The following is a 21,306-nucleotide window of genomic DNA, read 5'->3' on the forward strand; positions in this document are numbered from 1 at the left end:
GGTTTTTTTTTTTTTTTTGTTTTGTTTTGTTTTGGGGGGGGGGAGTGTTGATATTTTTTTTTTAAAGAAAGAAAGTGAAAAAAAAAGCCAAAAGCCAAATGTGATGCAATGTGATGCACACTAAGGCAGGGATTCCAAGCTGGCAATAGGAAAGTAATCTGGCTGCCTCCCAAAGCAGATGCCATAAAAACAAATTGTTATTGCCAGAGAAGACAGTCATTCCCGACTGCATAAAAAGGAATTAAATGGTACAACAACTCTGCTCTGTCCTCGAACTGAGGCAGCAGAAAGCTCCTTTCCCCTAGAATCCAGAGCACTGTGAGAGGCAGCTTCTAAAAATCACAGCTGGATGCATCTGTCCTCCTTTCTCTACACAAAGTGAATTCTGAAGCCAGAATTAAGGCCAGCTGAAGGAGCAATATCAAACTGATGTCACCCACATTTTTCACCCCTCACATATGGCTGCAAAATAAACCACAGGTGAGTAACATCCTCTTGTGGGCACAGAGAGGCTTCCAGAGCACAGAGAGCACTGCACTGACTCTGAAAAACATGCAAGAAGGGCACCCTGCAGCCATTTTCCTGTCATTAGGTATGGTAAAGAACAAGAAGAGACAGATACCATGACAGGTCCAAAAATAACATCCCTGAGTTAAACAGAGTTATGGTGTCTGGCTGTGGGCTATATTTCCTGTGGCCAGTCACTTGCCAGCACAGTAACATTTCCCAGCTTTCCCCAGTGCTAAGCTGAGAGGAAATGCTCCCCTGCCACCCTCAGAATAGAAACATTCAGACTCTGGAAGGCTACACCATCCCTGTCTTTTAGCATCAGCAAGTCCAGAAAAGCTCCAAAGGGCATTTTGATTTCTGTTTCTTCTTTGTGATTGCAGAGGTGGGGCAGAGCAGTGCAGAAGCTCCCATGCTTATTTCTGCTGCAGCTTCCTTTGATGTACAATCTGCTCCATCCCATCCCTGATTCCATTTCCACATTCTCTGCACAGGAAACCCCTGCACACAGAATTTCCCATGTGGCTGAGTGACCACAGCCAGTTTTTTCAGCACTCTGTGAACCCAGAGCTAGTTTTGTCACGCAAGCTGAAGTGCTGCTCATCCCAAGCCTGCTCCTCCTCCCAGCACCCCCTAGTTACCTTGTTCTCTAGATATATTGCTATTTTTTTAAACAGCATCTGGGTATCTTGTCAAAAGTTATTCTTAATTTGCTTCTTCATAAAACAGACCAGCATATCTCACCTTTCCTGCAACTCAGTACCAGCAGATGTTTGTTCAATGTTTGCCCATGACACTTTCTGCTGATACAACACACGTTACTTCAAAGTAACCCTTTGAACCTGAATTGGACTACAAGCCTCATGCACACACTTTAATTTTGCTTACTAGAAGATTCTTGGCTTAGCATGAAGTCAATTTGCATACTGATAGATCTCTTCCCCTTCCAGTCACAATATAAAAAGTTAACATACTGCTGTCGTAATTCAGTACACATCAAATCTGATTCCTTTTGATGCATTCAGCCACCTACTGTCACTTAAATGCATTTTTCCTGCACATGCAGGGACCCTTTTTCATGTGAAAACATATACATTGGCACTCAATTCAGTTATTTTTTCCCACAAAGTTGAAATATCCAAATAGAGGTGTATTCATGTCTTCAAAAGAGTCAACATTTTCAAGTTAGGGAAATGGAGAAAGAGGAACTATTCAATTTTCAAAACAATTGAGTTAGAAATAATTTTACACTGAAACTGCAAAGTTAATCAATCATTTCTTTATCTTGTGTGAACATCTACCCAACTAAGGTGAAAACACATAGCTCCTCAAAATTTACTACAGGAAAATAAGACAAAGGAAAGAAATCAAAAAGATGTGAGAAATACATATATCATGTATAGAGCAGTGTAACATCTCATTCAGTCCTGGCCGCAAGCAATGAGATTAAGAGACAGAAAGAAAATTACATGGAGATAAAGTTCATACACAAGTGCATGATGTTTATATGCCATATATCCCAGTCTCACACCCAACACACCAACAGCATTTTCCTCAGGAATCTAGGGAGGTCATTTATCTGCATCAAAACACCCATCCGACTTTTCAAAAGGTATGTTTTCCTCTTTCTGGCATTTAATGGGTTCATTTGGCAACATAATTTAACTACTCACAGTTCCTCAACTTCCCTGGTACAATGATGACTTGTTGGCACCAGCCATGCTTTGATGTACAGGTGCATGAAATTGCACTGCTCAGGCTAATTCTAGAAGGAACCTGCTCAAAAAGCTTCCCAAGTACACGGTGTGGGAGTCACTCTGTAACTCTCTGAATAAACAGAGAACAGCACAGGGAGGATGTGGAGCTGCTGGAGAAAGTCCAGAGGAGGCACCAGGATGAGCAGAGGGATGGAGCAGCTCTGCTGGGAAGAAAGGCTGGCACAGCTGGCATGGTTCAGAATGGAAAAGGCTTCGGGATGACCTAATTGTGGCCCTTCAGTACCTGAAGGAGTCATGAAGAAAGATGGAGAGAGACAATTTACGAGGGCTTGGAGTGATAGAACAAGGGGGAATGGCTTCAAACTAAGGGAAAATAAGGTTAGATTGGGTATTAGGAAAAAATTCTTTCCCATGAGGGTGGTGAAGCATTAGAATCAGTTTCCCAGAGAAGATGGAGCTGCACCATCCCTGGAAGTGTCCAAGACCTGGTTGGACAGGGCTTGGAGCAATCTGGGACAGTGGAAGGTGACCCTGCCCATGGCAGGGAGGTGGAACAAGTTGATTTTAAAGGTCCCTTCCAATCCAAGTCCTTCTATGATTCTTAGATAAATACCATATAAATACATGTACAATATACTCCTCTGAATCACTTGCATGGCAAAAACTAATCTCAGCAAAACCAAAACCAAAATCAAAACATATCCTCCTCTATGAAATTAAGAAAAATGAAAGGATTAAGATGTTGAGGATGCTACCACTGATCCTTCAAGGTATTAAGCACAAGGGCTGATGTCCTCCTTTAACAAAGCTTTCAAGATTGCACAACCACTTAAAGGAGCTCTGAGAATTTTGTTTACCCAGATCTGTTTGCAGTGATTGCAGAACATGGGGAAAGAGTCGGCAAAGATAGAACATTCTCATTCCAGTTTGTCTCCCCACTGGTGTTATCATTAAGGCTGAACCTGCAAGCAGAGAACATCACCCATGCCAGCAGAGCACTGGGATTTGTCAGATTCACTGCCAGTGGCTCACTGATTGATTTTGTTTCTCCCATTTCTGGGTCACTGACTTCTAAAATGTGTCCATTTTCCAGGCAAGTACGAACTGCAGCAAACTCTGCCTGTGGATCCAGTGTGCTTTAGATGTAGGTGGAGGGAAAGAACAGGATTTGGTGCTGAGCCTTTGTCATTAGCATTTATGTGTGCACATGACATGCACTTGCCCTCCAAAATTTCACCTTGGAGGAGAAAACATTCCCTTGGAGACAGAAAGGGTTAGGAAGCACAGAACATCTCCTCATTATAATACTGACAGGTTTCTGGCCTTGAGCTCTATTCTTTCTTTTCAGTAAGCATTTCTTATGGGTTTGAAAGGCAGAGGTAAAACTAAGTTTATGACTTATTTGTGTGTGAAAAGAACGTGTGAAAATGGAGTCTATAAAACAGGAGTGGTCCCAGGATTTCACATATTCATTAATAAACCATCTTCTCCAACTAAGAAGCCTCTATGGAATAGTGAAAATGTATCAGATTCCCTGAGTCACTTCTAGTTTATTTCATCTGGGATTTTTTTTAACATTTTAAATGAGGTATTTCAGCTTCACCTCTTGTCAAATCCCATGAATTTAGACAATACCTCATAAGTCTTTAAAGAGTAATCAGAGATGTAATTGCAGTGTTTTGTTAAGTTACTTTTGTGACTGAAAAAGGGGCAGCATCTCAACTGCTCAGTGCTCCATAAAATCAAAGTTGGAAGAGACCATCAGAATCATCCAGTTCCACTGTCACCTCAACACCACCATCATCCCGCCAAAAAACCATGTCCCCTAGGGCCACAACCAGACACCTCCAGAACACTGAACATACTGAGTCTGACTCTCTGGGCAGCTTATTCCAGTGCCTGATCCAATACCGGATCACTCTTTCAGTGAAAATTTCTTTCTAATACCTAAACTGAACCTCCCCTGGTTTAATCGAAGGCCATTTCCTCTCATCTTTTCACTTGGGGCACAGCAGAAGAGGCCAAGTCCCATCTCACTGAGCCTCCTCTTCTCCAGATAAACATTCCAAGCTCCCTCAGTTCTTCCTCACAGGATGAGATGTTTTCCAGACCCTTTCCCAGCTCTGTTGCTCTTCTTTGGCCTTAGGCTTCTCAATTCTGCTGTTTACAGAAGTGGTCTGCTTTGCCTTTTTTTATTTAGTGTTGGTTTCTAGAAGACCGAGTTCAGATGAGAAAAAAAAGTCACAAACAGAGGGATAAATATTCAGACAGATATTAATATCAATTCTCAACCCAAGAACATGCTAAACTGGCTGTAGCAAGTCCTTTGAGTCATCAGGTTGTTCTCCCAAAGACATATTTGTTTGGACTTCCATCCTCTCTCTACTTCTTGTCTGGCAAGAAATGGCTCCACAAGGAAACAAAGTGAGAGCAATGCTGGACAAACACTGAGTATTTATACTCAGTCAGCCGGTCATGGTCTGGTAAGGCTCCTCAGGCAAACTGCTTCTCTGCTGCCCACCAGCAGAAATGTGATTTCTATCAAAACAACACAGGAATTCATTTATTTTTAAGTCACTCTTTTCCATTTTACCATTTAGGTCATAAATAATACTCATGGAATCATAGAGTGGTTTGGGTTAAAAGACGCATTAGGGACCATCCAGTTCCAAACTCCTGCCATGTGCAGAGACATCTTCCAGGGACATCTTCCAGGACATCTTCCACTAGATCAGGTTACTCTGAGCCACATCCAGCCTGGCCTTGGAGACCTCCAGGGATTGGGAGTCCACCAATGGGATTCAGTGAAACAAATGAAAAACGGGATTTCTTGCGTACTTTGAGTGGTACCATGGGTGATGACAGGACCCATCCATGGGGCACTCTTGTCCCTCCTTTGTGCTTGGGAAGTACCTAGTCTCCTCTGAGATGTAGTATCTGTCTGGCCCTAGCCAAAATCATGCCCAAGATCCCAGTGAGAGCCAGGCAGTGTTTGCACAGTCAGCACAGGACAGCCTGGCACTCCACCTCACTCCCTGCTCCTGTTTTATTTACCAGAGGAGATGTGGCCACTGAGCCCTATCTAACAACCATTTAAGTTGGCTGCAATCATTCTGCTCACTCTGATGCAACTTTGATTACATTGAGCAAATTGGAAAAAGGCCAGGTGGAATAGAAAACACTCTTAGCCTTGTTTGGAGAGAGCAATTAACCTACATAAGAACATTTCTCATGGATATTATCAGCATCTAACCTCACCTCTGCTATCACAGGATGCAGGAATTCTGCCTCAGGAATTTCGGCCTTGTCTTCACCATCCTTAGCTGTCCTAACCTTACCTTTTAGAAGGTTACCTGAGGAGTGGACAGAGAGACAACAGAGTAGGGAAATGACCACAACCCTTCCCAATGTATTCCAACAATTATATCAGCCCAAGCTACCTTTGGCCTAGGAGACACTCTAAAAATTAAACAATTTTAAGCATTCTAATATTCAAGACCATTGTTTCCAGATTTTATTGCACTTTTCTGAAATCAGCAAAGTTTTTCCTTAAGTGTATACTTATTTCATGTTAAAATCATTCTTGGAAGCTAAGCATTATCTATGATAGGCAAGATAGATCCTGCTCTTATATTATTCACATTGAAGTGCATTTTCTGGATGTCAGATTACCTGGGAGCTTTCTTCAACGTTCTTATTTGAGCTCTAATTTGCCACAATCTTTTTGGCACAGAGACTGAGTGACATACAGCTTCAGCCATGATCTCACCAGTGCTGATTGTAGACTACTGATTTTGATACAGCTGGGAACAGCTCAAGAACTAAAGCAGTTCCTTCTTTCCTAGGTTTGAAGTGGAAATTAAAACTTAGTGTAGATCAAGAAAACCTTTTATTGCAGAAGAAATCACTAGAGAGACTTAAAGAGTCTCCTGACAGAGGTGATTCTGCACCTCTGTTCTACCCTGGTGATATCCCAACTGAAGTACTGCATCTATCTCTGGAGTCCTCAGTCCAAGAAAAACATGGACCTGTTGGAGCAGGTCCAGAGAAGAGCTAGTAGTGATAGACATGAGAAAATGGTTTTAAACTAAAATATTCAGACTAGATAGAAGAAAAAAAAATTGTACAAGGGTGGTGAAACACTGGGACATGGTGCCCAGAGGAATGGTGGGTGCCCCATCCCTGGAACATTCAAGGCCAGGCTGGGTGGGGACTTTGAGCAGACTGATCTGGTTGATGCTACCTGTGATCATTGCAGGGTTGGACTGGACCACCTTGAAACCTTTCTTCCAGTCCAAACCATTCCATGATTCCATTATTTAATTTCTCATATCTACTTGAGCACTGACAACTTTGCAGCCTTTGAGATCCAGACCCTTTTGGGGCTGCAGGGGCTTTGCTGAACGTGCTTCTTCCAGCTTCTTTAGCAGTCATCACACATCACTCAGAGCAGGTGACTCCTCCTCCCTCCCTCCCTCCCCCTCTCTGTCATTTAAAGCACACATTTGAAACTCCACTTAGCATTCCCTCTGTTTTTTTTTCTGAGCCACAGGACACATTTGTAAACAGTCCTTGATGTTTGTAACCTGATCAGACACAGACAATTTTCAGTTGTCAGAACAAAATTGACAGCAGTTTTAACAAACACAGGATAACACAGCCTTACTATCCCTATTTCCAGTGGGAAATGCACAGTGTTCCCCACGTAGTTCACACAGTGAAGAGAACGAACAAGAGGATGTACAGCAGTAGTACAAAATCTAAAAAAAAAAAAAATCCCCAAAACACCACAAACAAACAAAAAAGTAGAACTAGATCATGAGTTTTGTTTGGCTTCAGAATAATTATCTAATGAATAGGTTGATTTCCAAAGCACATGGACCCCTCTGCTTTGAAGGACTGGTTGAAAAAATTCTTCCCAGTTTGAGTATTATCCAGGGCGTGCAAGAGAGAGCATTAATCACACCTTAGGGTCATATACTACACTTATTTTTCTGACACACCTGTCACAAGAAAACAACTTTTTATATGGAAAAGTAACAGTGAGGCTATATTAATATATTTTTATATGCCTAATGAGGCTTAGCTAGAGAGAAACATGGGGCAGAAGCTCTCTGCAGGCCATTCAATATCTGAAGGACTCAATGATCTGAAAAGAAATATAGAGAAATGAGAGTGACAGCTGATCAAAGGGTAAAAATATCAATTATAAAAATGATGCTTTGGTCTCTGAAAGGTGAAAATGTACAAACAGATTCAACTGATCAGAATACCATAGGTTTACCATGCCTTTTTAAAAAGTACACCCATCAGGTGAATAACTCTCTCAAAACCAATCATGGTTTAATATAAATATTCAGGAAATCAGTTAATAAAACTCAGTATTATTTTTGTAGTGTGGGGAGTTGTTTGCTTTTTTTTGGTTTGTTTTTTGGTTTTTGGTTTTTGGTTTGTTTGCTTTGTTTTTGGTTTTTTTTTGTTTGTTTGTTTGTTTGCTTTTACAGAATCAGAGAATCATCAGGGTTAGAAGAGACACTCACAGCTATCCAGTCCCACCATCATCCCAGCACCACCATGGTCACCCCTAAGCCATGTCCCCAAGTGCCGCTTGGGAAAGACTTTGCCTAGAAATTACCTTGATCATCAACAAGAGGATAAACTTTAAAGACTGACTGGCTTCAGTCATCCACTAGCCTAAAAGATTAATCTGAAATTTTAGGGAATGGTTTAAAATAAAACTCCTGGGATCAAGGAGGAATTATAAGAAGAAATTCAACTACTTAAAAAGCTGCCACAAGTCCAGAAATAAAATCCCGCCATCAGAAACACCAGTGGTTTTCTTCATTCTATCTATAAATCTAAATCCAGGTAAAGGAGCATCCTAGAAGAAATAGATCTCAATTATTTTTAAAAGGAAAAGAATAAACAAAAGGACAGAAACAGGCAATACTTTTCTGTGATATATATTCATCTTCCAATGTCAAATACTGATTTTTAACATCAAAATGCTCTGGGATTGCAATCATCAGGCTAGATTTTCCTCAAATTGAAGAATAAATAAGCAAGGAATCTTAACACTGAACAAATTTCACAAGTCATTAATCTAAAAACTGTAATATTGAAGACTTTAAAAATGAAAGAAACAAAGCATCAAACTCTGTCCAGTATTGCAAACTGTACCTTTTCAAGAATTCAAAAGTGTGTTCTATTTTTTACCTGGCTTTGTTTGAATTTTGACAATGAAATAAAAATTTAAAAGCACTTGTTTAATGACCCTCAATATTTTCCAAGGTCAGATTCCTACTGTTCATATATTCAGATTGAGAAGGGGAAGATTTGCCAGCCCTGCTCCTTGTGAGGAGCTGGACCAGGAGAATTCTAAAGGTCCTTTACTCCATTAATGATTCTGGGAATCTGTGAATAAAACTCCTGCCTCTTCAGAAATTGTTCCCAGCTATCTTAGTTGGGCATATGGTATCAATTACCATAATACTCCAGTTCTTTGCAATCTTTAATATATTTATTTTCACAATCCTTTTGAGAGGCAAGGAAGTCTATTATCCCTATTTTATAGATAGAGGACTCAGGTATGGAAATTTAAATGGTTTCTGCTAAATATTTCTATTCTATTCCTCATGATCAGGATTCCTTGGATGCTGAACATATATGAACATTTATGCAAAAAATACCAAAAATATGATTAAATCCTCTTGAGTAATTTCATTTTCATAATTTCATACCTGATAACTGCAAGAAATTCACCGGACTGGAAAGCTTAATTTTGGGCATTTTAATTTAAACACCTGGGAAAAACCTTTAAACTCATGTCAAGAGAGCATCTTGTGATTGATAATGTGCCCTGGACTCAGCCAAAGCCCAGCACTCAATCAAGCTGCCTGATCATTTGAACGACCTCATAGATACATTGCCAAATTGTAGATTTTATTTCATAGATATCACAGAGGGGTAAAAGTTTCCTGATAACACTGGCATCACCTTGGTATGAAATACAGGTTAGTAACTCTACTCAGAGGGAGGAAATTAAGTATGAGCGTCCTTAGCCAGAGAATCTATGACAAACTATATCACAGAAGTTAAAACAGTTCTGTAAGAGTTCCAGTCATAAGGCTCATGTAAATAATTCAAGAAGAGCTCCCCAGATTTGTGATCCCAAAAGAATATCAGCAGGTTAGCAAACTAAACTGAAGCCATAATGAAAGAAAAAATAAAAAGACAAAATATCTTAAAATTTTACCAAACAAAACACACTTAAATGCAATCAGCTACTTCTGAAACTGAGAGAGATTCAAGGCCAACAAAGCCCAGGACATTTCTTCCTGGAAAAGGTGGTGAGGCCTTGGCAGGGGCTGCCCAGGGAGGCTTGGAGTCCCCATCCCTGGAGTGTCCAAGGAGTGCCTGGATGTGGCACTCAGTGCTCTGGGCTCACAGGTTGGACTTGATGGTCTTGGAGGTCTTTTCCAACCTCAATCATTCCATGATTCCGATTCTGATATTTAACTAGAGATATTTTGCATAGCTGTAGCAGTAGAAGTACATTTCACTGTAACACTCAGTGTGTCTAAACATTTTACTGCAAATACATCACAAAAACAATGAAGTGGGAAATGTAAATGTGGACAGATTAGCAGGAAAGACGATCTACACTAAGCCCCTACAAACTCAGCAATATTTTCTTCTCGGGACTTACTCAAACCTTAATCACAACCCCTCACTATGTTTATATCCCTAGGAGCAATTTTCCTTTGCTTTAGCATACTCTGCTCTCTTTGTGGCAGATTGCTTTTAAAATATTTTAAAAGAGATGCTCAGCATGCTGCTAAGACTCCTTCCATCAAAGTTGGAACAACACAGTTCTCCATGGAAAGAATTCACTCCATTTCGTGTTCAATCTCCTGAGTAGTGTGAATTTATTAACAGCTTTGAAGTGGTAAAAAATGTGGTGTGTGGGTGTGTGGGTGTGTGTGTACAGATGATCCAAACAGTACAAAAAAACAGCCAGGAAATCAATAAAGTAGCTTTTTAACAAATGCATTTCCAACTGATCAAAAGAATCGCCTAACAGCTACATACAGCTGATCCAACACTCATTACATTATCATTTCAAGGAAACATCCTTTGCAGCTGAAAGGTGAAGTCTTTCTGTAATGAGCTCCTTCTGAGTCAGCAACAAGACCCCTTTTTATGGTGCTGAGACAAAATAAATATGTGATAAACACCGGGGAGGAATTATTCTCTGCAAACAAGTGTTTTTCTGCATGCAAGGCCTCTGGTTTGGATTGGGTTTGCTGCTTGGAAGTGTGGAAAGCTAAAGAGAAGGGGGTCTTTTAATGTGGGTTTTTCCCATTACAAGAGGGACAAATGAATTAATCAGTGGTTGCTCCTGAGGGATGGTGTAGTGGGTGGACCCTGGATAGATGCCCCACACCTACCAAGACCTTTCTATCACTTCCCTCCACAGCTGGACAGGAGAGAGAAAATACAGCAAAAGTTTGTGGGTTGAGATGAGGACTTGAGAGAGAGATCACTCACCAAATACCACCACAGGCAACACAGCCTGGGGATATTAATTGTATTTTTTACAAGCAAAATCAGAGCAGGATAAGGAGAAGTGAAACAAACCCTTAGAAACACCTTCCCCCCACCCTTCCCCCCTTCCCAGCTCTACCTTCTCCCTCACAGCAGTGCAGGGAAATGGGGAATGGGGGTTATGGACAGCTCATCACACGTTGCTCCTGCCACTGCTCATTGCTTTCCACTACATTCCTCAAAAGATTCTCTTCAAGCAAAACCACTTCCTAAAAGTTCCTGCTAAGGAAACAAGAACCTATTACAAATAACCACAGCACATTCAAAATTTTCTGGGAATTGGGCTTTTTTTTTTTTTTTTTTCAAGCAATGACAGTGGCTTGAGGCCACCACATTGCCTCATAGTTCATTCTAAAGTAGCAAGGAAATTCAATATCCTCCAGCTGCCTTTGGATTACACAATCAAATTACACTTTCAAAGGAAAGTGCTGGTTTCACAAAATATCACTGCCTCCAGACTTGTCAGTTCAAATCACCTGCAGCTATTCCCAAAATTTGTGCCATTGGGGTAACCATGGACCATGATATGGGAGACAAAATATTTTTCCATGGCATTCATTAAGGGATTACTGATAAAGTTATTGAGTAAATTCAGGCAGACTGATGCTGAGTGTTCTGCTTTCCATGGTGCCTTTTTCTTAGGAGTAACGTGGTTTTCCATAAAAATATTATTGGCACAAGAGCTTTCCCAGAGGGGACAGAAAGAAAAACAGGAAATCTTGTCCCTCACAATGCTTCAAGGGGAGTCAGGAGATCCCTTCCTCATGAAGGGAATCATGACCCCTCAGAATTAAGCACAAAACCAGGATTCAACTCTTCTGATGTTCCATGTCTTCACTATTCATGTCTATGTCTGAAGCTCTTCAGTCCAGCCTTGCTTGACACCAGATGGATAAACACATGATTTTAGGGAATGATTTCTCTAAACAAACTGAAATGTCTTAGTCTTGAAAATAAAAATCACATGTTAGAAATGTCTGTTTCTCTTGCTTTGTGATGAGAAGGTAAAATAGCTCAGGGACAGGCATTTACCATGTAGATGTTTGTGATGTGCTAAATCCCACACTGACAGTCTCAAAGGGGATCCTGCTTTGGTGACATCTGTACACCAACTCCTGCCCTCCTCTGTGCAATTGAACAACTTCGAAAGGGAAGATCAGCCTTCCCAGACAATTCACAAATCAGCAGGAAAAAGGAAATCTCTTTAAATCTGTTCTTTTTTCCCCCCTCCCTTGTGTCTCTGAAAACTGGCTTTTTCACAAGCACAGCTCTCCATTCCAAACTTCTCATCAGCTTCCAGTAGGAACTGGATACCATTTTCTGCTCTAGAACTACCAACATTCATATTTTTGTTGATGTGTTAACATAACAGACCTGACTATTTCTTTTTCCCATCATCCCTTTTAAACTTTTCTTAATACTTTTTCTTTTTTTTTTTTTTTTTTTTTTTTTCTATTTCTTTCTTTTTACCATCGGCCTTCAGCTGCCTCAAAGGGTTTCAGAGGATGCTGGAGGAAGAAGGTACTATAAAAAAGGTGGAGAGAGGCAGAGGGAGGAGAAAAAAAAGTGAGTTTTATAGTGTCCTTAAGGCACAAGGTTGTCCTTTTACCTTTCCCTGGAGGACTGGAGCATTTCTGTTGCTTTAACCAGCTGGGGACTGCACAAATTCAGAAAAAAAAAAAAAAAACAAAAAAAAAACAAAAAAAAAACAAAAAAAAAAAAAAAAAAACAAAAAAAAAAAACAAAAAAAAAAACAAAAACAAAAACAAGTGTGTAGTTGGAAATTTCCTCACACTTATACCAGGAATTTTATGCTGGGCCTCAAACTGTACATGGAGTTTGCTGTGAATCACAGGACACTGAGCAAGATCCTTTGGCCATCAGGTGTTTTGTTAGAAAATAGACTCAAAAACATAGAAAAGAGAAAAGCTTTCACTTCCAGTACTTACAGGCAGAGGGGCAACCACTAAGATGATGCAGGCTCTGCACTTTCCTTCTATATTTTATTTATTTTTTTGAAGTTTTTGAGTGAGGAATATATCCACCCCCTTAACCCCCAGTTCAGGTTAATCTAAATGAGGTACTGAAAATTGTAATTTAGGTGCTAACAACCTGCAAGGCTGGTAACTTTTCAATAAAGTTGATGACACCTTAGGTAAAAGTTTATGTCCTTGCTTGCAGTACGAGATGCTGAAGTAGAGTTTTGTTGCCTTCATTTTAGTTTTGCCTTGCCACAAAGAAGATTGTGCCTTTTAATATTTTGTAATTTATAGCATGGCCCTGCAGTGGCTAAATATCGCCTCAATTTTTATTTCCTGACCTGTCCCTGAGGCATTTGAATATTCAGGAATTTTCACACTCTCATTTTCTTCTACAGATGGCAGCTAACAATGAAATATTAAAAACCAAGTGAAATAACCAAAACCCTTACCTCCAACTCCACCCTTCCCAGAAGCATAGCTAATTTATATGATAATTAAAAGGAAATTGCAAAATTTCCAGTTTCCCTGAAAGAGTCTCAGAGGTGAAAATATCGGCTATTACAATTTTTTGCAAGGATGGGAAAAATAACTGTCTATTTTAACACATTTTGGTAAGATTGCAATAGAGATTTCTGTGGTTTTAGTAACTGAAAATACATGAATGTGTTAAAGTATTCAATGTATAACATAGTAAAGAAAGTTTATCTGTGATAAGTCTGTGATAAGTCTGTGATAAACACTGACTTCTAAATAAAAATATAAGTGCAGTATGAAATAAATAGCTCATAATGAAGGACACATTGTTCTCAGCCTAATTTTTCTCCTCTAATGCTGTTTTTTTGGGGGATGGACTTTCTAAAATTACTATTCAAAGTTATAAACCAATTGTCACACTCTGAGTCACACTTCTTCCCTTCCAGGCAAGTTTCTGAGCTTCCTGGACACATCTGCTGTTGGCAAACACTGGGGAAGGTAAAGCAAACACAACTGAAAGGTGCTCTCTGCTCCTCCTGCTGCAAAGAGTGTTTGCTCTTCCCCCAGTGACCAGCTGCCACCCCAGGCCATGCAGATGGCCTGCCAGCTGCTGTGTGACCACAGGAAAAGGGTCAGTTACACCCAGCCCGACAGGCAACAGCACCACAGAAAATGCACCTGCTCCTCCTGATCTCAAATAAGGGTCCTTGAACTGGCTCACTGTGAACTGCACTGTGAACTCTTCCTACAAAAGCCCTTGTGACAAGTCCATGTGTATTTGCCTGGCCACCAAGTTCTCTGTGTTACCCTGAATTTTCATCCTATACTGATTTTCTATTTTTTTTTTTTAAATTACTAAAGTATTTAAACTGCATGTTAAAAGTGTATCTTCCTATGAGGCTTGTATGCACCCACCATGTGGTTTAGCATTCATTATTATTATTTATTATTACTTATTATAAGAAATATGGCCCTTCAAGGCCAAGTTGGATGGAGCTCTGAGCAATCTCATCCAGCGGAAGATTCCCTGCCCATGGCAGGGGGGTTGGATTTGGGTGATCTTTACAGTCCCTTCCGACCACTTTGTATGGTTTTATGAAACTTGGCAATGGCAGCGGGCTGGCAAAACTATTGTATGTGGTGCTTAAAGGTGATCAATGTGGGATCAAAAACAGTCTGAGGAAACAGAGGAGATCAGAGAAGGGGCAGAACACTCTGATTTTCCTTCTGTCTTTGCAGGGATGCTCCAGAGCCCATTTCAGTCTTCTCAATGCATCGACAACAAAGGCAGCACTGACACAAGCCCTCCTCAATGTAGTTTTGTCTCCACAAAATTCCATCTTAATTTTAATTTCTTCCATTGAACTAAGCAAAATTTAGGTGCCATTAGTTGAGAACTGGTGTTTCAAAACACCATTTTGTCTTAACATATGAAATTTGCCCTTTACTATAATAATTTTCTGTTTTACCTTGCAACAATAAGAAAATAAGGCCTGAAAGTGTTTGTAGATAGAAATCACAGTTTATTGGAATAAATAAGGAATATGAGAATGTAGTTAAAAAAAATAATAGATGCCCAGAGACTTAGAGAATCATAAACAAGAAAGATTGAAAGGCAGAGATTTTTTAAATAGTTTGCTAAAAGACAGCATTTCTTTCTCCATTTATGTACTAGTTAAAATAATTAATAAAGGTAAATATTTATCTACTGTATGTATTTCATAATACTTTGCATCACTTGGAAATAAAATGAGTGCTCCATGTTCCCCAAATCTGATTTGAAGAAAGAAAAATTAATAGTGGCTTCATCAACAACAAATGAATCATCTTTTGAAAGGAAATTTTAGAGTTTAGAAAGGTGATAGGAGCCAATCTATAAAAATTACATCCTCAAAATCAAAGCTATTTAATCTTTCCTTCATACAGGCCCATAAAAAGTAAATACCACCAAAATCTGAACCTCAAAATGGGGAGTTTTGACCTTCCAGGCTGTTCTTTTGTGCATGAGTGACACCAACACCTGCACATCCCCTTTTCCAATGTGACCCCGAAGCACACGGATTAGCAAAGGTAAATATGAAATCTGCACTATTTCTGAAAGAGTTTTGTGCAAGCAGACCCTGTCTCCAGTGCACACAGGTGTAAGTGCTCGATAAACAGAGCCACAGCTGCCACCAGCCTGGAGTGTACAAACAGAGCAGGTTTTTGAGTATTTAACAGTCACCTAAGCAACCAGAACAACACACCTCTGAAGCTGACAGTGCTCAAAGCTGCCCTTGCTGCTGCTTGGAATTAAACACCACGTGAGGTTCATTTAGAGCACTTTCCCCTCAGACTTGCAGCTGCCAGAGCAAGGCAGGTGGGATGTGGTAAGGTGAGCACAACAGCTAAAGTGTCACCTTCTGCCATCAGCTGCGGCCCTTCAGGTTTGCCTTGCTGCAGGTTCGTGGCACTGAGCTGGGGGGAATTGGGCCACTGAGAAACCTATTCTATAATTTCCCGGTTGCCATGTCCCCATCAGCCAGTATTGCATCTGTATCCCCAAAACTCAGGTTTAGAGGTGAGAGTTTCAGAGCTGTTTCCAACAAATGGTTCATCACTCAGGAGAAATTTTGGGCAGAGTGATTTATTGTCCCACTGTGTGCGGCAAGAGGAGGAATATTCATCTCTGCTCCTCCAGTGAGGATGGCAATGGGGAGGAGGAAGGTGGCAATGTCTTCTGCCAAGACAGAATAACAACTGCACAAAGTACACATATCAGGCAAGGTTATAGTTTCAGGTGATTCTCACCCCCAGCTGGGCTCAAATGAGAGACACCAAGAATGTTTTAGTGTCAACAGAATGGTACCTCTGGCATGCAGAAGTTCTGCTGCTTCCTCAGCTATGCTGCAGAGACCTCTATATGGCCTCTTAATTTGAACTCAATCAAATAAATCTGATGGTGGATGAAAGAGTAAAAAAAAAAAAAAACTACTTTATGGTCAAAATATTTATTTAAAATAAAGAATGTTCTTAAATTAGAAGTGTCTGCGGTGCTGTGTCCAGCTCTGGCTCCTCAGCACAGCAGGGACAGGAGCTCCTGGAGCTGAGCAAGGACCTGGAGCATCTCCGTGCCCAGGAGAGGCTGAGGGAGCTGGGGCTGCTCAGCCTGGAGAGGAGCCCCAGTGAGAGGGGCCTCAGCCCTGGCTGTCCTGGCTGTCCCTGGCTGTCCCTGGCTGTCCCTGTGTGTCCCTGTCTGTCCCTGTGTGTCCCTGTGTGCAGGAGGTCCGAGCAGGTCCAGGCTCTGCTCCAGGCCCAGCAATGGCCCCAGAGCCACGGGCAGGAGCTGAGCCCAGCAATTCCCCTGCCCAGGAGGCACAACTTCTGCCCTGGGCAGTGCCCAGCCCTGAGCAGAGCCCAGAGAGGCTCTGGGGTCTCCTCCCTGGGATATTCCAGAGCCATCTGGACACAGCCCTGTGCCCTGTGCTCTGGGTGACCCTGCTGGAGCAGGGAGGTGGCACCAGTGACCCTCTGTGGTCCCTTCCAGCCTGACCCATCCTGTGATAATGTGAAAGGAAGCAAAATTAAACCTCTTCTCTTTCCTCTCCCCAGCTTGCTTATCAAACCATGGCCAGGTAGGAATTACTGATTTTGTCACGCCGCTTCTGATCGGGATGCAAAAAAAAATCCCAACAGGCAGATTTCCAGAGGAATTAGCTCTGCATATACAATCCATTCAGTTTGCAACAAAAGGTTGATTTAAAACAGTAGGCGTGGAAAGCTGTCCAAAGATTCTTGTTGCATAACTGCTTTCAAACCTCTGACACAACAATGCACCATAATGGCCAGGCATTATTTAACTCTTTTGTTCTGGGTCCCTGCTGGGCCTACATTCATTTTTTGCCTTGGTTCCTGTGCCCTCCATAGCATCCACAGCAGCCATTTATCTGCAGCAATCCAGCTCAGAGTTTTTCTGGATCTTATGACAGCACTGCTTCAGATTAACTGATCCCTATTCTTCTATGAGCCAGTTAATCACTGTACTGCTTATTCTATTAGTGGATAATCAAAAAAATTAACAGCAATCATCCTATAATGGCAATTCTGTGGCATTACATTAGTCAACTTCCTCTGTCCTGAGCTGCTCTTACACAAATTACTCCTTTTTTAATAATTTAATCTATTTTTTATACTCTGAAGCATCTCTCACATTTTGATCCTGACCTATAATGATTAGTTCAGGTAAATTATTTTCATAGCTATTAATATTTTAAAAAAGGTCTCCTCATATCTGAAGTGGTTTCTTCTACCTAGACAATTTCATTCCCATTAAAACTTTGTGTTGGGCACCCAGGTGCTTCTTTTGGTAATTGATTTTTTGGTAATTAAGCATATTTGCTTTCCTCAAAATTGTCTCAAGCATGCTTCAAGCAGTAATATGAAGGTTAGCTTCGTAAAGCTTCTCCTGCCCACAGTTAATTCAGCAGTGACAAGTTTCCCATAGCAAACAAGAGACTTGACATCAGTATTTCTAAACAGTTGCAGCTAATTACATGACAGGCCCTAATTAGAACAACAGCATGACCTTCTGTGTGTAGATGCTCACAGAACTACAGCTGAATTCAAACAGAATTTCAAGAAGGCTGGTGACACAAAAACTTCCTTTCCATATCATACAGGCACATTCCACATCCCTTGGGATGTCTCAAACAAATTTGATGCTGCAGTAAAGTCATATATTATGCTAATAAGAGGGCTACAGATATTTTTTTTCCTAGACACCACTCAGTTGAGGAATTGGTGGCTCCAGACTCTTTCACAGCACATGAACAAGAAAGTCATGGCTGACTTTCCCACCATCAGGCAAGCTAACAAAATCCATTAATCCAATAGGTGATTGGAGGATGCTAAATTACAGAACCATAGAATGATTTGGGTTGGAAGGGATCTTAAAGATCTTCCAGTCCCACCCCTGTCATGGGCAGGGACACCTTCCACTGTCCCAGGCTGCTCCAAGCCCCAATGTCCAACCTGGCCTTGGGCACTGCCAGGGATCCAGGGGCAGCCCCAGCTGCTCTGGGCACCCTGTGCCAGGGCCTGTCCACCCTAATTGCTTCCTAAATTGCTTCCTAATACCTGACCTAAATTTCTTCTCTTTCGATTTGAAGCCATTCCCTGTGTCCTGTCACTCCAGTTCCTGATGCAGAGCCATCTCTTACTTGCCTTTAGCCCCTTCAGACACTGGAAGTTGCCCTAAGGTGTCCACACAACCTTCTCTTCCCCAGGGCCACCAAGCAGATTCACAGGGTTCAGGAAATAGGGAATTACAGGTCCTCTACCAAACCCTAGGAAACAACCTAATACCCTCAAGTAAACACACGTCTGACCACCTTGTTCTTGATGCTCTTCCCATTTTAAAAGGAAGGAATGAGGATGGCAGGCAACTCAAATGAATCTATGATGTTAAGATGTACCCCAAAATGACAGGAAGAGTTTCAGCTGAGTGCAGAATACACTAAAATCACTCATCAAGGGTGCAACTAAAAAGTTAAAGTCTCTGCTAGTCAGCCCCTTAAAAATGCAAATCAGTAACAACCCCACAGAAGTTATTGAAGGTAGCAATGGATATTGGTGTTCCTCCTCTATTGTTTCATCTCATTTAGAAGGTGTCAGGTGCTATTTGTTTAAAAAATTCATCGCATCAGGGTACATTTTTTTTCACAATTTTATTATGGTTTTTTAAAATATTTTTTGTGAATTAAGTAATTGCAGCATCCAGTCAACATGAATTTGGATTGTTTTTATCTCACTTAAATATTTTCAGCTCTCTATTAACAGAAATAGAAAACAGTTTCTTGACATGACTTAGTTATGTGACTGAGTTTTCAAGACAGATGTGTCTCGGAAACTTGAAGAGAAGAGGGGATTTCAAGCAAAACCTTTCTGTGCTGCTCATTTTCATTGTGAGCAACCTTAAACCACCCTAAACTGAAGAAAATATGCCTTAATTCTTGTCAAAAGTGATTGCTTTACTACTCAGAGTCTCTTATTAAAGATGCAGAGTAGATGAAAGAATTTGCAAATGTTTTTAAAGGTGAAGTTGAATTAAAGAATGAAGACTCCAGTGCAGGGAGGCACTTAATCATGTACTGAGGGTCTGCAGTGGTTGTGGCTGCTTCCCTAAGTCTGATTGTATGTCCTGAACACCAGCACTTCTATTTTTTCTATTTAAATTGTATGAGAATTCCACGCAGAGAGAGCACACAGACCCTGCTGTATACCTGACAGCCATCTTCAAATTGCATTTAATGATATGACAAATGGTGTGTAATATCTGTGAGAATGATTTTAAAGGGTTTGCTCAGTAATCCCATTATCTTGATTAGGCTGCTATGATAAGCATCTTTTTAAAATCTTATTTGCCCCTGGATTTTCCTTTGTAGTTTCATTGCACTTTGAATTGAATTGCATGCATCATCTTTCTGCCACAGCCTCCTATTTTATTCCAGCAATTTTGGCTGTTATTGCCTCCTTGGCATCCCCAGATGTGCACTTGCAGGTTTCACTGCCTTGTTGGATGTGCTTTCCCCTAGGTCATTGCTGCACTAGGACAGATTCACTGCAGGAAAAGAAATGGACACATTTGAGCTCTTCAAGCTTTAGAAAAAATGTGTTCTGCCTATGGTCGTGCAAAAATAAAACAAAATTAAGAGGTATACTGGTGATATTGTTTTCTAAGGATAGAGATTCTTAAATCCCCTGCGTAAGGAGTAGTTTCTGTTTGTGTTGTAACCAGGTAATGCTCAGCCGCGTATCATTGTGTACCACACCCCTGAGGAATCATGGAATCACACAGGACCTGGAGACCTTACAAACTTTCCTCTGCAGGATCCTGACAGGAGCAGGTATGAGCAGACTGCAGAATTCAGAGTGACAGAAAAAAAAACAGAGTTTCAGCACAGACATTATTCCAGCAGCGTGGTCAGCAGTGTCTCCAGAAGATGACCTGGAAAAGGATATGATTCTTTCTGAGGGCACCAGGGATGGGATCAGCTTCTTAAAAATGGATGGGCACACATCTGTGAGCACAGCTGCTCCAGAAGGCAGGACCCACAGGAAATATTGGCACTAATGAATTTCTGGGTGACCAGGGTGGGGAGCAGGAAGAGGACAAAAAAAAATCAACTTACATCAGCTGGTGGAAGTGCACCATGAGACTTTTCATAATATCCTAGAATATCCTGATTTGCAAGGGGCCCATAAGGATAATCACAACCCAACTCCTGGCCCTGCACAGGACACCCCAGGAATCCCACCCTGTGCCTAAAAACATTGTCCAGACATTTTTGAAAGCCTGTAAATAACTCCCCCCCAAAAAAAAAACATCATGAATGAGGACCCTGAGCAGGCATTCAGAGTTCTATTGAAGACACGTACACAGGACTGTGAGGTATGATTGGTAGAGAGAAACTACAAGGAAAATACTGGGGGAGGCAGAGAAGAGAAATCACCACAGGGAACACTCCTAGAAACTCTCAGGTTGCCATGCCTGTGGTTATTTAGGTTGCCACACACGAGGTAAATCTGCATTACACTCAGAAAGCAAACCTTTGGCATCTTCTTAACTGCCTAGGAGGCCAGTTGTGGGATCTTATCTCAGATTTTCAGACATTAAAATGTGGAGGAAATGCATGGAGATGGCAGCATCTCCATGGGAATAATCAGTCCCAGCAGAGATTCAGTCAGGGAGAAGTTTTTCAGCTGTTCACTGCTGTGAGCAGTGAACACCAACCCTTTGCAAACTTGGGATCCAGGTGGCTGCTCTTCAGTGCCAAGCTCTTCTGGGAAGTCTGATGCTGAGTTTTCAGGGGACGACCACTACATACTTCGCAATATTAGTGTCTAATTAAAAACGAGTCTACCAAAAGTGGAAACATTCAATAAAAAAAGCAAAATTAGAAATAACCTACAGATGTACTGGTGCCAGAGCAGTCTGCCCTGAAAACCCCTCTTGTCCTGATGAATACCTATCACCACAC

General features: G+C 41.1%; 1 protein-coding gene and 1 long non-coding RNA gene across 7 annotated transcripts in view; one reads left to right on the forward strand and one right to left on the reverse strand.

The window, feature by feature from the left end:
- DSCAM (DS cell adhesion molecule) overlaps window positions 1-21,306 on the reverse strand; it is a 443,286-nt gene that overhangs the window by 307,577 nt on the left and 114,403 nt on the right. The window lies entirely within an intron of this gene.
- On the forward strand, window positions 276-8,485 carry LOC137468178 (uncharacterized). The gene is made up of 2 exons (XR_010995789.1): window positions 276-480; window positions 7,730-8,485. It is a non-coding gene; the product is annotated as an uncharacterized lncRNA (long non-coding RNA).

Source organism: Anomalospiza imberbis, chromosome 2 (genome assembly GCF_031753505.1).
Source record: "Anomalospiza imberbis isolate Cuckoo-Finch-1a 21T00152 chromosome 2, ASM3175350v1, whole genome shotgun sequence".
NCBI lineage: Eukaryota > Metazoa > Chordata > Aves > Passeriformes > Viduidae > Anomalospiza > Anomalospiza imberbis.